Raw genomic sequence first — 18,415 nt, forward strand, 5'->3', positions numbered from 1 at the left:
TCAAAGCATTTCAAACTACAGTGCTGAGCTTCGACGTTTGTCTGTGCACTGTGCTTTTGGGGATCAGTTAGGAGCAATGCTGCGTGATAGAATCGTGTGCAGTGTTATGGATGAAGCGCTACAGCGAAGCCTGCTGGCGGAAATGACACTAAAATTTCAAGAGGCTGAAGAAAAGGCACTAGCTGCTGAAACAGCATTGTTAAACGCTCATCTACTTCGTCAGCATCAAAACGAATCACGGCTGGAGGATGATGTTCATTATGCGACCAATGCGCATGCATCAGTAAATAAAACAGCAATTTCAAATGAAAATCCTAAACGGGACAAGCCATGTTTTAGATGTGGTGGTCAGCATACCCCACAAGCATGTAGGTTTTCCACTGCTGTATGCCATTACTGTAAAAAAAGAGGACACATTGCTCGTGTGTGTTTAACAAAGACTAAACATGGTGCTGACAAGGATGCAGCCAACTCAGAAGAACGTTACACAAACGTTGTAACTCGCAAAGAAAATGATGAGTACTCTGTTTACAGCACCACAACTACTAAAGCAGAAAGAGGAGGGCAGAAGCCATATCTGGCCACTGTTATACTGAACAAACAAGCACACACAATGGAAGTAGATTCAGGAGCTGCCTGTTCTTTGATTAGTGAGCATACCTATCACTCATTGTGGCCCTCCCAACCCCCTGAAATACATGCAAACAATGGAATACTTAAGCAGTGGTCACAGGCAGCTTTGGAAGTGAAAGGGAAAATATTTGTGGAGGTACAAAGGAACACGAAACACCCTGCCTTTGTTCGTCATCCAGGGCCAAGGCACTAGTCTGTTAGGACGAGACTGGTTTGATGCCCTGGGAATATCAGTGGAAGGAGAATACCGGGTACAGCAGCAGTCCATAGAGAAAATACTGACTGAATACTCTGAGGTTTTTCAGGACATTGGGGTTTGCCAGACCCCTCCAATCTCTATTGACATTGATTCCACAACTACGCCACGTTTCTTTAAGGCCCGCCCAGTTCCTTTTGCATTGCGACCCCAGCTGGATGAGGAGTTGGACAAATTGGTGGCTCAAGGAATTTTTGAACCTGTTCGCCATGCAAAGTGGGCCACACCCATAGTGACTGTTGCAAAAAAAGATGGGGGTCTGAGGATTTGTGGAGATTACCACTGTACAGTGAATACAGCCGTTAAGCCTGATGTGTACCCCATACCCACAGCATCTGAACTGTTCTCGAAGCTAGCTGGAGGAGTAGTTTTCACTAAACTTGATTTGAAACAAGCTTATCAGCAGCTTCCAGTGGATGATGACACAGCGGAATTACTGACTATTAACACTCACCGTGGGCTTTTCCGGTCTCGACGCTTGCAATTTGGGGTGTCAACAGCTGTTTCAATATTTCAAAGATTTATGGAAAATTTGCTCGCAGGAATTTCAGGAGTCCAACCATACCTGGATGACATGATTTCGGGCAAAACCATGGAAGAACATAATGCACGTCTACAGGCCGTACTAAAGTGCTTTGCTGAAGCTGGACTGCGACTAAAAAAAGAGAAAAGCATTTTTGCTGCTACTCAAGTGGAGTTTTTGGGGTTTAGAGTGGATAAAGATGGCATCAAGCCAACCCGTGCAGGCAGCCATTTCATGATTTTTACAGACCACAAACCCCTGTTGGGACTCCTGCACCATGCCAAGCCCATGCCTGCCATCCTTTCACCACAAATGCTACGTTGGAGTTTGATTGTTGGTGCCTACAACTATGAACTGTGCTACAGACCAGGCAAACAAATGGGCAATGCTGACACCCTGAGTCGTTTACCTTTGCCGGCATCTGATGCTGTGACACCACGACCATTGGAAGTGTTGCTACTTGAAATGGTGCCAGAAGCACCCATGCATGCTGAGCGAATCGCTAACATTACACTCAAGGACTCTGTCTTAGCACGAGTAATGCGCTGGGTGCTACATGGCTGGCCGGCTGATGTCAATCAATCAATCAATCACCTTTATTTATATAGTGCTTTAAACAAAATACATTGCGTCAAAGCACTGAGCAACATTCATTTGGAAAACAGTGTCTCAATAATGCAAAATGATAGTTAAAGGCAGTTCATCATTGAATTCAGTTATGTCATCTCTGTTTAGTTTAAATAGTGTCTGTTTTTATTTGCAATCAAGTCAATGATATCGCTGTAGATGAAGTGGAAGTGGCAAGGAACCGAAACTCCATCGGTGACAGAATGGAGAAAAAAACCTTGGGAGAAACCAGGCTCAGTTGGGGGGCCAGTTCTCCTCTGACCAGACGAAACCAGTAGTTCAATTCCAGGCTGCAGCAAAGTCAGATTGTGCAGAAGAATCATCTGTTTCCTGTGGTCTTGTCCTGGTGGTCCTCTGAGACAAGGTCTTTACAGGGGATCTGTACCTGGGGCTCTAGTTGTCCTGGTCTCCGCTGTCTTTCAGGGCAGTAGAGGTCCTTTCTAGGTGCCGATCCACCATCTGATCTGGATTCGTACTGGATCCAGGTGACTGCAGTGACCCTCTGATCTGGACACAGACTGGATCTGGTGGCCACGGTGACCTCGGAACAAGAGAGAAACAGGCAAATATTAGCGTAGATGCCATTCTTCTAATGGTGTAGAAAGTACGGTGTTATGTGAAGTGTTTCCGGTTCCGGTTTACCTAATTAATGCAGCCTAAAAATGGGTTTGGATATTAAAAGCATATTAGTATGTTATGTGTATGCCAGGTTAAAGAGATGGGTCTTTAATCTAGATTTAAACTGCAAGAGTGTGTCTGCCTCCCGAACAATGTTAGGTAGGTTATTCCAGAGTTTAGGCGCGAAATAGGAAAAGGATCTGCCGCCCGGAGTTGATTTTGATATTCTAGGTATTATCAAATTGCCTGAGTTTTGAGAACGTAGCGGACGTAGAGGAGTATAATGTAAAAGGAGCTCATTCAAATACTGAGGTGCTAAACCATTCAGGGCTTTATAAGTAATAAGCAATATTTTAAAATCTATACAATGTTTGATAGGGAGCCAGTGCAGTGTGGACAGGACCGGGCTAATATGGTCATACTTCCTGGTTCTAGTAAGAACTCTTGCTGCTGCATTTTGGACTAGCTGCAGTTTGTTTACCAAGCGTGCAGAACAACCACCCAATAAAGCATTACAACAGTCTAACCTTGAAGTCATAAATGCATGGATTAACATTTCTGCATTTCACATTGAGAGCATAGGCCGTAATTTAGATATATTTTTGAGATGGAAAAATGCAGTTTTACAAATGCTAGAAACGTGGCTTTCTAAGGTAAGATTGCGATCAAGTAGCACACCTAGGTTCCTAACTGATGATGAAGAATTGACAGAGCAACCATCAAGTCTTAGACAGTGTTCTAGGTTATTACAAGCAGAGTTTTTAGGCCCTATGATTAACACCTCTGTTTTTTCTGAATTTAGCAGTAAGAAATTACTCGTCATCCAATTTTTTATATCGACTATGCATTCCATTAGTTTTTTTTTCAAATTGGTGTGTTTCACCGGGCTGTGAGGAAATATAGAGCTGCGTATCATCAGCATAACAGTGAAAGCTAACACCATGTTTCCTGATGATATCTCGCAAGGGTAACATATAAAGCGTGAAGAGTAGCGGCCCTAGTACTGAGCCTTGAGGTACTCCATACTGCACTTGTGATCGATATGATACATCTTCATTCACTGCTACGAACTGATGGCGGTCATATAAGTACGATTTAAACCATGCTAATGCACTTCCACTGATGCCAACAAAGTGTTCAAGTCTATGCAAAAGAATGTTGTGGTCAATGGTGTCAAACGCAGTACTAAGATCCAATAAAACTAATAGAGAGATACACATACACAAGAGCAGATCATTTGTAACTAGAGCAGTTTCAGTACTATGATACGGTCTAAATCCTGACTGGAAATCCTCACATATACCATTTTTCTCTAAGAAGGAATATAATTGTGAGGATACCACCTTTTCTAATATCTTGGACAGAAAAGGGAGATTCGAGATTGGTCTATAATTAACAAGTTCTTTGGGGTCAAGTTGTGTTTTTTTTTTTTTTTTATGAGAGGCTTAAGAACAGCCAGTTTGAAAGTTTTGGGGACATATCCTAATGACAATGAGGAAATAATAATAGTCAGAAGAGGACCTATGACTTCTGGAAGCACCTCTTTTAAGAGCTTAGATGGTATAGGGTCTAACATACATGTTGTTGGTTGATGATTTAACAAGTTTATACAATTCTTCCTCTCCTATAGTAGAGAATGAGTGGAACTGTTCCTCAGGGGGTCTATAGTGCACTGTCTGATGTGATACTGTAGCTGACGGCTGAATGGTTGCAATTTTATCTCTAATAGTATCGATTTTAGAAGTAAAGTAGTTCATAAAGTCATTACTGTTGTGATGTTGGGAAAAGTCAACACTTGTTGAGGCTTTATTTTTCGTTAATTTAGCCACTGTATTGAATAAATACCTGGGGTTATGTTTGTTTTCTTCTAAAAGAGAAGAAAAGTAATCAGATCTAGCAGTTTTTAATGCTTTTCTATAGGATATGCTACTTTCCCGCCAAGCAATACGAAATACCTCTAGTTTTGTTTTTTCTCCAGCTGCGCTCCATTTTTCGGGCTGCTCTCTTTAGGGTGCGAGTATGCTCATTATACCATGGTGTCAAACTGTTTTCCTTAACCTTCCTTAAGCGTAAAGGAGCAACTGTATTTAAAGTGCTAGAAAAGAGAGAGTCTATAGTTTCTGTTACATCATCAAGTTGTTCTGAGGTTTTGGATATGCTAAGGAATTCGGATACATCAGGAAGATAACTTAAAAAGCAGTCTTTTGTGGTAGAAGTGATGGTTCTTCGATACTTGTAACAAGAAGTAGAATTTACAATTTTGGCTATATGAAGTTTACACAGAACTAAATAATGATCTGAGATATCATCACTTGGCTGAATAATTTCAACACTATCAACATCAATTCCATGTGACAGTATTAAATCTAGAGTATGATTTCGACAATGAGTAGGTCCTGAAACATGTTGTCTAACACCAATAGAGTTCAGAATGTCTATAAATGCTGATCCCAATGCATCTTTTTCATTATCGACATGGATATTAAAATCACCAACTATTAAAACTTTCTCTTTAGCCAGAACTAACTCGGCTGTAAAATCACCAAACTCTTTAATAAAGTCTGTATGGTGCCCTGGTGGCCTGTATACAGTAGCCAGTACAAACATAACAGGGGACTTATCATTAACATTTGTTTCTCTGGATAATGTTATATGAAGCACCATTACTTCAAACGAGTTATACTTGAAGCCTGCCCTCTGAGAAATCCTGAAAACGTTGTTATAAATTGAAGCAACTCCTCCCCCTTTGCCTTTTAGACGCGGCTCGTGTTTATAACAATAATCTTGGGGGGTGGACTCATTTAAAATAATGTAATCATCAGGTTTTAGCCAAGTTTCTGTCAAACAGAGCACATCTATATTATGATCATTTATCATATTATTTACAAAAAGTGTTTTCGTAGAAATGGATCTGGTATTCAATAAGCCAATCTTTATCATTTGTTTATCCATATTGTATTTGTTTTTTATTTGTTGAACCTCAATTAAATTGTTAACCTTAACTTGGTTTGGACGTTTTTTGTATTTTCTAGTTCGGGGAACAGACACCGTCTCTATAGTGTGATATCTAGGTGAAAGAGTCTCTATGTGCTGAGAATTAACTGACCTCTGTGACGGGAGGCAGCTAGCAGACGGTCGGTTTAGCCAGTCTGTCTGCTTCCTGACCTGGGCCCCAGTTAGTCAAGTATAAACACTAAGACTATGTGCCATATTTTTAGACAGAAGAGTGGCGCCACCCCAGGAAGGATGAAGACCATCTCTTTTAAACAGGTCAGGTCTACCCCAAAAGCTCGTCCAATTGTCTATGAAACCTATGTTATTCTGTGGGCACCACTTAGACATCCAGCCATTGAGTGATGACAATCTGCTATGCATATCATCACCACGGTAAGCAGGGAGGGGACCAGAGCATATTACAGTGTCTGACATTGTGCTTGCAAGTTCACACACCTCTTTAAAGTTATTTTTAGTGATCTCCGACTGGCGAAGTCGAACATCATTAGCGCCGGCATGAATAACAATCTTACTGTATTTACGCTTAGCATTAGCCAGCACTTTTAAATTTGCCAAGATGTCAGGCGCTCTGGCTCCGAGTAAACATTTGACTATGGTGGCTGGTGTCTCTATATTCACGTTCCGTACAATAGAATCGCCAATAACTAGAGCACTTTCATCAGGTTTCTCAGTGGGTGCATCACTGAGTGGGGAGAACCTGTTTAATGTTTTGATCGGAACAGAAGAGCGGTGTTTTGACCCACGACTACGCTGCCTCACCGTCACCCAGTTGCCCTGCTGCAGGGGCACTGCCGGAACCGGACAATGTACAGGAGTCCCTGAGCTAGACACATCCAAAGCCGTATCTAGAGCCTTAACATTCTTACTGTCCTCAATTCAAGTTTGGATGCGTGTCTCTAATTCTGAAATCTTCTCTGTCAGCCTAACTATTTCCCTGCATTTATTACATGTGAATCCCTCATCAGCGACAGAGATAGATAAACTGTACATGTGGCAAGAGGTGCAAATAACAATTTCAGGAGAAGCCATTACTCACAGTGCTTGATGAAATATTCTTACTGCGGTTGTTTGATGAACTTGTGAAAAACTGCAGCGTGAGAGAGGAGAGGAGAGGAGAAAAGAAAACGCTAATGACAAGCTAACGAGTGCTAACGCTTTGCAGGTGTACTGCAGTCACGGAAGAGTGAAGATCAAAGTTAATCTGATAAGATTGATCGATAATATCAGAAATATGGTGTGAATTAAGTTATATTTTACAACTTAAAAAACAAACAAACAGACAGTGATAGTAAGAAAGATTATAGAGAAAAAATATAAAATAAAAACAGCTACACGGAGCTATGATTAGCTACAGAAGGCCAACAGGAAGTAGAGAAAACACTGTCCAACAGCGACACCATGTGATTGATAGCTGTTTCAAACCATTCCTTTTGCGTCGCCATGAACTCTCTACGCATAAGAACTGTTTGTTATGGGGAAGCCGTGTGGTTGTTCCTTGCTTGGCGAGGAGAGAAATACTGGCTATTTTGCATGATGCGCACCCGGGCATGGTACGCATGAAGGGACTCGCAAGGAGTTATGTGTGGTGGCCGGGCATGGACCGAGACATTGAGGAGACTGTTAAAGCATGTGGAACCTGTCAGATGTCACGTCATGCTCCTCCTAAGGCAAAGGTGCACCCATGGGAATGGACGACAAAAAGATGGTCCCGGCTACATGTTGACTTTGCAGGCCCCTTTCAAGGCAAAATATTCCTCATATTGGTCGATGCACATAGCAAGTGGCTGGAGGTCTCTCTGATGAGTTCCATGTCTTTATCAGCTGTCATCAACACACTGAGACTACTTTTTGCAACACATGGTTTGCCCGACGTCATAGTTTCAGATAATGGTGCTTCGTTCACCTCTGCAGAATTCCAAGCGTTTGCTGAGCGCAACGGCATTCGCCATGTGACTACAGCACCTTATCACCCAAGCTCATATGGTCAAGCTGAACGCATGGTGCAGACAACCAAGGAGGCCCTGTCTCGCATCACCAAGGGCGAGTAGCAGACCAGGCTCGCTCGCTTCCTGTTGTCACAGCATGTCACACCAAATTCATCAACTGGGAAAAGCCCTGCCGAGTTGCTCATGAATCGGCAACTCACCACTGCCCTAGATCGTCTGCATCCTGATCATAATGGTGATATGCTTCTCAGACAGGAGCTGAATGCTGAAAAATGCCCTGGCACAGTCAGAGAGTTTAGACCTAAGGACTTGGTGTACATGAGAAGCTACACTAAAGGTTCTAAGTGGATGCCTGGAATCATTGTAGACATCACAGGTCCCCTGTCATACAAGGTCAGAGCGGGGGATGGACAAATGCACAGACGACATGTTGATCAACTGATGGACAGGACGGCACCCTTGTCTGACCAATCAAGGTCTGAGCCAGACGGCTACACTGTCCATCCGCCTGAGTCCCCAGGGACTGAAATGCTTGAGTTACAGTCGCCTGCATTAGATGTGGGAAACCCTGATGCTGAGCTAACCGAAGCTGGAGTTGAATGCATGTCTGATTGCCCTCGTTCTCGGCGGTATCCTGTAAGAGAGCATCAGCCTCCCAGAAGATTTGCAGACTTTGTGGACTGGGGAAAAGGGGTGTAATGTATTGACTGACTATTGCAGTAGTGAGGTTCCTTTAAGAGGCTAAGAGCTGGGGAGGGCGGGGCTGTTCTGGGGTAGTTGTGTTTTTTGGCCAGTGTGTTAGCTGAAGTTGGCCGAGCTAGATGTATGTCGATGTTGCCTTTTTCAGTAAAAGTTCACAAGACTACGAACGTCTCCTCATATTATTCAAGCATATCACACAGACTTTCTAGATCATTTGAAGATGATGATGATCCAGACAGCTAGTAAACTATGTCTCTTTTCCCAATTTCCTTCACGAGAGGGGATTTTGCTTTTTTTTGACAGTTTAGCATATATGAAAGTTACTTGTGAATCATCCAGTTGTTCCTGTTGAACTTATTTTTTCCTGTTCTTTATTTACTTGTTCTATGTCATTGTCCTCCACTATCTAGTCTGGAGCTTTCTCTTCTGTGATTGGTCCAGCCTCCTTTCCTTCTCCACCCCTTACATGGCTTCTCTGATAATTCAAATATTTAGGCTCCACCCCTCGTTAGCAATATCCATGTTTGTTATCCACACCATTTTATTTGCTTTAGCTCTGTTGGCAAATGACTTAGGGCAGTCTCTGTAAAGATGGGTATTGTCTCCCCAGAGATTGCACTTCCTGCAATTGGGACAGTCATTGAAAATATGTCTAATTTCTCTACACTTGTTACATATAACTTTCATGCATGGCTCTACAAAGTGCCCAAACTCCCCACATATCCTGCTTAGTTTTGTAATGGCATACATTTATAATAAATGTAGCCTCTGTTTTCACCCAGAACTACAATTGTTGGTATATGTTTCAGGCCCTGGAAGCTTTGAGGATCTCCCCATTGTTTAATGGGGACCCTCCAGGAACAATTCCAGATACATTCCTCATCTACATTTACATTTACATTTAATCATTTAGCAGACGCTTTTATCCAAAGCGACTTACAAATGAGAAAAATAGAAGCAGTCTGGTCAACAATAGAACAACAACAGTTTACAAGTGCCATGACAAGTCTCAGTTAGTCTAGTATAGAACGCATAGCCAGGTGTTTTTTTTTATATATAAATGAAAAGACAAGAAAAGGAAAAGTGCTGGTATTAGTTGGTTAAGTGCAGGCGAAATGTTTTTAAATGTTAGTTGAAAATGAGTAAAGACTCAGCTGTATGAATTGAGATTGGGAGGTCATTCCACCAGCTGGGCACAGTCCAGGAAAAGGTCCTTGAGAGTGATTTTGAACTTTTTTGGGATGGCACCACAAGGCGTCGTTCACTTGTAGAGCGCAAACATCTGGAGGGCACATAAGATTTAACCAGTGAGTTTAGGTAAGTTGGTGCCGTGCCAGTGGTCGTCTTGTAGGCAAGCATCAGTACCTTGAATTTGATGTGAGCGGCTACTTATAGCCAGTGTAACCTGATGAGGAGAGGAGTAACATGAGCTTTTTTTGGCTCATTGAAGACAACCCTTGCTGCTGCATTCTGGATCAATTGCAGAGGATTGACAGTACATGCAGGAAAGCTTGCCAGGAGAGCATTACAATAGTCCAGTCTGGAGAGAACAAGAGCTTGGACAAGAAGTTGGGTTGCTTGCTCTGACAGAAAGAGTCCAGTCTTCCTAATGTTGTATAAGGCAAACCTGCAGGACCGGGTCGTTGTAGCAATGTGGTCTGTGAAGCTTAACTGATGATCCATCACAACTCCTAGGTTTCTGCCTGTCCTCGAAGGAGTAATGGTTGACGAGCCCGGCTGCATAGAGAAGTTGTAATGAAGCAATGGGTTAGCTGGAATTACCAGGAGTTCTGTCTTCGTAAGGTTAAGCTGAAGGTGATGGTCATTCATCCAGCTAGAAATGTCACTCAGACAGGCTGAGTGCCTGTCATCTAGCACCTTCATAACCTGGCTTTTCACAGTGCAGAATCTCCTCAACCACATGCAAATGTCTTCCCTATTTACCATTTCATTGAACATCTTGACAACAACAACTTTGTTTGTATTGTCCATCGGTTTCTCAACTTTGAACATGGAGAATTGTGTTGTAACATTTTCAAACTTATGCCAGAACTGTGAAGCATTTTTAAAACTCACAAATTCAAATCTGCCGGGATGAAGCTTAACGATTTCTGAATGTATTTCCTAGAAAAGTTTAACCTAGACATTTCCAAGAGTTTGCCATCTTTCTCTAAAAAGGAAAAGTGTACACAGTGATGCCTCCACTGGCCAGCATGGGAGGCCACCATAGTGGAGACACCACTAAGTACAGATTTTTTTTCTTTTGAAAAGTTTTGTCACCATTTTCAGTTTTTCATTTGTACTTTTGCAAACACATTTCTTTGTTTTCAAACACATTTTTTTTACAAGCAAGAATAAATTGCATAAATACACATTTGTTAAAAAGCAGACATTTAAAACCATTACATATTTGTTTTTAAAAGTTCATTTGTGTGTTTGTGCGTTAAAAGATGTGTGCATCTTAAAATTCAAATACAAATTTAAAACAAGCATCTAATTTTTGTGCATTGAAATCCAAATTAATTTGATAAAAACAAATAAAACACACCAAATAAAAGTCATCTGTTGTGCAAGACTGGGGGTGAGTCCTTATCAAGTAGGTCTTCACCCCACTCTCCAGAACAGGCACAGGAGATGCCACTTTATGGGCTCAGCTGAGATCCCCTCTCCTCCGGCTCACTGGCCCGCTGTTCCCGTGGTGAGGGTGGATCTACAGGCGGCCAGGGTCAGTGCCTGCCTGGACCCTCTCTGTGTGTCCCCCAGCCCCCCTGTCTGAATATTGTCGTCCGGTACCCCTACAGCATTGATGTTACCTTTAGCTCACATGCATGGAGGGTTACCATAACACGCTTCCCCACCAGCAGGTTTCTGGTGGCCCAGATGGCATCCTTGATGACGTTAAGGGTGATCCAGAGCAAGGTAAATCCCTGTGCCATCAAGTCCTTCAAACCCCATCCCACCCCAAGGATGGCGAGCTGGTACCCGAACTGGGCCCCACCTACTGGTAGGCACAGGAAATACAGGGGGCCGGTCCTGTCCCAGTGCAGTGCCGCACTCCCAGAGCAGGTGTTGGCCGGACTCCGGGGAGTTGCAGCCGGGCCGAGGGCAGATGGGGTTTTTGGCCATGCCTCTGGAGTGCATCCATCCACTATGAGCCACCATCCACGATGAGTCCTTGTGCCTGTTCTGGAGAGCGGGGTGAGATGCATTCCGCCAAACTTGTGTGGCCTCACTTAGTGTGAGGCTCAGAACTGTACTCCTGGTCCTGCACAAAAGAAATGAGAGACTTGTGATTAGTTAAAATGGTGACATCTTGCTATTCTAAAAGATATTTCTTCAAAAACGTTTTGATAAACTCTGGTGGGGGTCAAATGTCATCTGTCTTAGTCCCCAAAACCTCATTCTTTGCCTAACTTTCCCTAACATGTCAGTCCAGTTTCCCTATCCTCCACCCTCTTCAAATTTTAATCCTAAAATTTTAAAATCCTTGCCTTTAAAATCCAAGTCAAGTCCACCTGTGTCAATTTCTCTGCACGAAGAGCTGGGCCTCGGACTTGTTCCTCTTAAGCTTTGCGCCCGAGGCCAGACCGTACCAGTCAGTCAACTCCAATGCTCTTTATATGGTGTTACGAGCCCCTGCTCTTTCTCTCTTTCCTTTCCTGAGTCCAGCTGTTAATTGGACGTGGGCGGAGATTATTACAAACACCTGAAGCCTCTACCTATTTAAGAGCGGCTGGCACTTCAATGGAGACTTGCCCTGGGAACTCTCTTTTGTGTTTAGTCTTGTTTCGCATTCTTTTTTGTTTAAGGATGGTGAGTGACTGACTGTTTAGTTACCACAGAGTACATAGAAAGCATGGGTAAGTGAGCTGCCCCGGAAGACTTTTGCTGTTTGATTTCTTCCTCGGGAGATAGGAAGTTTCCTTGACTCTTGAGTTAGTGGTAGTTTAAATTAGTTAGCTCACCAGTCCTTATTTAGGATTCGTTTGTTATACACTTTTGCTGTTTTCCTATTTTTGTTATTAATTTTACCTGTGTAATGAAACTTAAACTTTTTCCCTTGCCACTGTGGTGTTTGTTGCCTTTGGAATGGTTTTCTTATGTTGGTCCCTAGATAGGGTCGTAACATAAATTGGGGGCTTGTCCGAGATATGAATCGCCTTTTGTTTGAAGAGCTATTTTTTGTAGTATATTTTTTTACTTAATGATTTTTTTGTGGACTTGCATATTGTTTTGTAGAATTATATTATATTTATGCAATGCTACTTTTGTGTTTTGTAGTTTGCTTTGTCAGTTGATGCATTGCTACTTTTGCTTGTTTGTAGCATGCTTTTGTGTTTATTGCATTTATACTTTCGTTTTAGTACTGTTGCATGCTTTTGTATTTGATGCATGGCTACAGTACTTTGGACATGTCCTTTTGATTACATTTAGTAATTTGAAAGGAGGGTTTTGACCAATTTTAGCCATTCTTTTTGTGGAAACTACTTTTGAGTGGCCATGGGTTTTAGGTGTTTCATGGGTTAAAGTTTTTGTATTTGTTTCTGTATTTTACAGGAAGTTCTTGATACCTTTTTGTAATGACAAGCTTTATGATGGAGGATTTTGATTTTGGAGAAGTCATAACAATCGATAAAATGTCCTTGGCTAAAAGAGTTGCGTTGTCCATGTATAAAGCACAGTTTGCTGTCAGTCCACCCGTCCAAGGAACTTTTAGTCCTTTTGATCCATTTGTCCCTTCTCAAGATCTGTGCCAGTGGCTCGATGCAAGCCACATACAGAAGAGGAGATAAAGGACACCCCTGACAAACACCACTACAGATATTTACTGCCTTGGATAAATGCCCATTTACTAGTATTTTGCTGACTAGGCCTTTGTACAGCAGTCCCACCCAAGCTATAAACCTCTCTGGAAACCCCAATTTTTGCAGTACTAGAAAGAGGTACTGGTGGGAGACTTGGTCAAATGCTCTTTCTTCCATCTAGTCCTGGGGACTTCCCCCTCTTAAAACCTTAGATTGCTTTTTGGAGTTCTATTTTACTTATGACTCTCTTGACTATAAAGTTTAAAACTTATTCTAAGGTGTCATTGTGTACTACTTTAAACCGGTATAACACTTCATAAAAACTTTCCACCCCATTTAAAATCTCTTCCGTTGTTTTAATTTTCCTCCCTCTATCTTTTAAGCTATTCATAGTCCCTCCCATTGCTATTATCTTTTTAAAAAATATCTCTTACACTTTTCACCCTCTTCTAGTTCTCTCTCTTTACTTCTTAAAATGGCTCCTTTACTCCGAAGACTGGCAAATGCCAACATTTGTTTTAACTTCTTGAATTTCATTGCTTAAATCAAAGCCATTGTTTAAAAGATTAAAATACCTTTTGTAGTCTCTTTTGTCTCCCCCTACCTTCATAAAAACTGTCTTGTCCAATCCTTAATCATCTCCCAGTACTGTGCTCATATATCATGAAGTCTTGGAGGGTCTGCCATTGGCTGAACTGCTCCCTATATTCACAGATTAACTCCTGTTCCTCTAAAAGAGAGCAGTTCAGCTTCCACAGCCCCTCCCTTATTGTCACAACTGTGGGCAGTGAAAGGGTGCAATATAGCAACAAGTGATCAGAAAAGAAGTGTGGGGTCTATATAGCATTGGTTGTTGGGCAGGCTTTTGTAAATAGGTAGTCAATTCGAGAGGCTTTGGTGCTATCACCACTGAAGCAGGTGAAGCCGACCTCTGTTTGATGCATTTTTTTAAAACCGCCAACTAACCTAAAATCTTTGATTAAACTCTGTAATAAAACCGATGTCTAACAACCTTAAAATCTTCTCCTACTCTCTTCCTATATATTTTTTTGATAAAACACAGTTAAAATCCCCTGCTACTATTAGGGGAGCCCTGCCTAACACATGGGGCTGAAAGTCTTCTAAAAGCTTATACCTGTCATTTTTTTTCCTGTAAAACCATACACAATAAGACCCTTAAAATCTCTCCCTAAAAAAGTCAGATTTGCTAAAAGACCCCATTCTTTTCTCACCACTGTGCTGCCCTTCACCAAGATATTAGGATTTTAATTGAAATCGCAACCCAATCATTTTTTATTTTGGTTTGATACACTCCATATGGAGGAATAGGGAGGCCATAGCTTCACTCCCACTGGATTCCTGAACAAAATCTGAAACCGTTTCTAGGGGAGAGCTTCCTTGCTCTCTTTTCCTTCAGTGACTTTTTCCAGTTCTATAAAAATTTCACTCTGCCCCTGTGACTGCCCCACTTCCTCCTTCCTGCCCAACCCTTGAGGTTGGCTGGGAATTTGAAATTCTAAAATGTGGTAGAATCTACCACATTTTCAACATAACTTAGGCACGTCCCCTGGTAATGAATGTAGCCTCTGTTCTCTCAAAGCACAATCACGGATGGCAGATGTGTCAGGCCTTGGTAGACCCCAGCATTTTTTAATGGGTATTCGCCAAGAGCATGTACTGATACCATCTGCATCCTAGTACCTTGACCGACTGGCCTCGAACAGTGCAAAATCTACCCAGCCACACACGTTATCTTCTCCATTCACAGTTTCATTGAACATTCTGACAATCACAGTTTTAAGTGTGTTTTCAGAGAGTTTCTCCACCATGAACATAGAGTGAAAGTGAAAAAGTGACATGACATTCAGCCAAGTATGGTGACCTATACTCAGAATTCGTGCTCTGCATTTAACCCATCCGAAAGTGCGCACACACACAGAGTAGTGAACACACACACACCGTGAACACACACCTGGAGGAGTGGGCAGCCATTTATGCTGCGGCAGTTGGGGGTTGCATGCCTTGCTCAAGGGCACCCAAGTCGTGGTATTGAAGGTAGAGAACTGAGATATAACAGTTTCAAACCTTTGCCAGAAATCATTAAGCAGGGAAGCAGTCTTAAAACTCAAATCAAAATCTTTGTTCAGGGGCAGAGTCATCAAGCAGTTCAAGTCTGCAGGCTTAAAACGTAAGGTCTGATGGACCAGCTTTCTGGAAAAGTCCATATGGGACATACCCAGGAGTTTTCCTTAGACCTCCTTGAATAAAAATTCAAGGAGTAGAAATTCTATGAGTAGCACGCAGCGGCTAAAACAAACAAAGTAACCAAATGAACAAATCTTCCTACCTTAAAAACAAGTAGATTCTCTGCAGAGTGAGCCATCTCCAATTAAAAGCTGGTTGTCAATGTACTTCTTGGAGGGTAGAGAACTTGTGTGAGCCTTGGCCTAGTGAGTGGCCTAGTGGTTAGAGAGTTTGACTCCTAACCCTAGGGTTGTGGGTTCGAATCTCAGGCTGGCAATACCACGACTTAGGTGCCCTTGAGCAAGGCATCGAACCCCCAACTGTTCCTCGGGTGCCCGAGTGTTCACTGCTCTGCATTTAACCCATCCAAAGTGCGCACACACAGAGTGCGAATTCTGATTATGGGTCACCATACTTGGCTGAATGTCTGAACATCACTAAAGATCAACCGAGAGGCAATCGCAGTCTCAACTGTCTGACCAGACCATGTGATCTTAGCCAAAATGCAGAGAAGCGATGCTGCTATGATGCAGCAGGTGTCAGATTGGCTCGTTTCTCTGCCAACACTTTCGGCGATTTGGGTTTTTGTCAAACCTCTTTTTGCAAACTAGTGCCAAGTATTTAGTATGGAGAGGGGTAGGGCTGTCACTTCTGAGAAAAATCTAATTCGAACGGATATCGAATATATTTGAATATCTACGTGACCGCCACCCCCCCACCACCGCGCACAGAAAAAAAAAGCACCGTAGCCTAATGGAGATTCAATGTTTGTTTTTGTTTTTTTTACTTAATGTTTGAAAGAGCAGGTTATCAACTTAGAATATCAATTTATATGAAGTGCCACTATGTATATGCCACGACATAAATGAAGAAGGAAAAAAAAAAAACGAAAAGAGCCAACTAGAATTGCAAAATCTTCTAAGACTTAGATTTAATATTTGGTAATAAACCTGAAAGGATAATCAAGAGTCACTCGGTTATCTGATCAAAATTTAACCTTAGTTGCACAGAAATTAACGAAAAACAGATTTAAAAATAACATATTAGTAGAGGTTACTGTTTTTCATTGTATACCTAAAGGAAAATTAGTAGCATTTGATGAGGAAATAGCTGATCTGAAGTGGAATGATATCTTCCAAGGATATAGATTATGGTTGTAATATATTTTAGAATAGAATTAATTCTGTAAGAGTGAAATTTACTGCTAGTGTTCAGAAAAAAATTAAAGCAGAACAATGTTTTACCGTGGTTCAATTAGAATTTATGGAAGTTGATGACAGGGCTGCCAACTTTTGAGTTCATCTTAGAGTGAGATTTTGAGGGTGGGGCTTTGTTATGGGGGAGGGGCTTATGGAGGGGCGTGGCTTGGTGTGGAAAAAATACAAACACCAAATCCTTGCATTAGCAGAAGTTTATTAAAGGGTTAGTTCGCCCAAAAGTGAAAATTATGTCATTAATAACTCACCCTTATGCTGTTTCAAACATGTAAGGCCTCCTTTTATCTTCGGAACACCGTTTAAGATATTTTAGATTCAGTCCGAGAGCTCTCAGTCCCTCCATTGAAGCTGTGTGTACGGTATACTGTCCATGTCCAGAAAGGTAAGAAAAAAATCGTCAAAGTAGTCCATGTGACATCAGAGGGTCCGTTGGAATTTTTTGAATCATTGAAAATACATTTTGGTCCAAAAGTGGCAAAAACGACGACTTTATTCAGCATTGTCTTCTCTTCCGTTTCTGTCAGACGTGTCCGATTCGTGAACCGAGGAGCCGACGATACTGCGCATGTGTGATTCAGCGTGAAGCAGACCGACACACAGAGCGTCTGAACTGAACTGATTCTTTTGGTGATTGATTCTGTACTGATTCTGTGCTAATGTTATGAGCGCGGGTAAACCGAAGGCTTGAATCAAGGGCAATCATCGCCAATGACGCCATTACGTTGAGCGCAAAAGAACCGGTGAACCGTTTTCTTCAACCGGTTTATTGAATCGAACTGTCCGAAAGAACTACTGGTGATCCGAACACCGATGCAAACGGTTCTTCACTCGTGAACGAGTCAGTCTATTGTTCGTTATCTGGCTCGGCTCGGTGTTCATCACAGCAGTTCAGTCAGTGTACTGTTTGAGTGCATGCATTACTCCGGGATATTGGTTTGTTTTAACTCAGAGGGAGTGTCAGCCACATTAAAAAAGTTAACAGCTTAAGTCATTTGTGGATTAATGCGTATTAGAGATGCGAACTGTTTAAAATGATTCAGTTTGATTTGGTGAACTGAATTATTCGTTTGCGAACCGGAAATCCAGCTGCTTTGATTTGAACTCTCTCTCACACAGACACGGGAGAGAAGACCATGCTGAATAAAGTCGTCGTTTTTGCTATTTTTGGACCAAAATGTATTTTTGATGCTTCAAAAAATTCCAACGGACCCTCTGATGTCACATGGACTACTTTGATGATGTTTTTCTTACCTTTCTGAACATGGACAGTATACCGTACACACAGCTTCAATGGAGGGACTGAGAGCTCTCGGACTAAACCTAAAATATCTTAAACTGTGTTCAGAAGATAAAAGGAGGCCTTATATGTTTGGAAGTTATTAATGACATAATTTTCATTTTTGGGCGGACTAACCCTTTAAGTATATATTGATTGTCAAAGTATTTGGTATATGTACAGAATTTCTTGGGAGATTTTACATTTTCACAAACATTTTACAGTCAAATATCTGGACATGATTGATGAGTTTTGATTGATATGAATAAAATCTTTTTAATATGGGATGTCGTTGACTTGACATTGTTTTTAGAAAACAATAATTAACATTAACGACTAGGCATGTCCAGATATTTGTTATAAGGAAATGCTTTTGTACCGTTTTGTTATGATAAAGTTAAAATAACTGTTCAGTGCTGCAAAACAAACAACTCTGCTAATGCTAACTTAATCATATATAAACTATATAACAGCATATGCCTATTAGTTACTAGCCTAAACTGGACGGAGACACAGAGCACCCTGTAACTCACTGACCTGCCTGCGTTTAGAG

General features: G+C 41.7%; 1 pseudogene; it reads left to right on the plus strand.

Moving 5' to 3' along the window:
• LOC127944301 (uncharacterized protein K02A2.6-like) overlaps positions 1 to 8,317 on the plus strand; it is a 106,114-nt pseudogene extending 97,797 nt beyond the window's left edge.
• The last annotated feature ends 10,098 nt before the right edge of the window (positions 8,318 to 18,415 follow it).

This window comes from Carassius gibelio, chromosome A23 (assembly GCF_023724105.1).
Source record: "Carassius gibelio isolate Cgi1373 ecotype wild population from Czech Republic chromosome A23, carGib1.2-hapl.c, whole genome shotgun sequence".
Lineage (NCBI taxonomy): Eukaryota > Metazoa > Chordata > Actinopteri > Cypriniformes > Cyprinidae > Carassius > Carassius gibelio.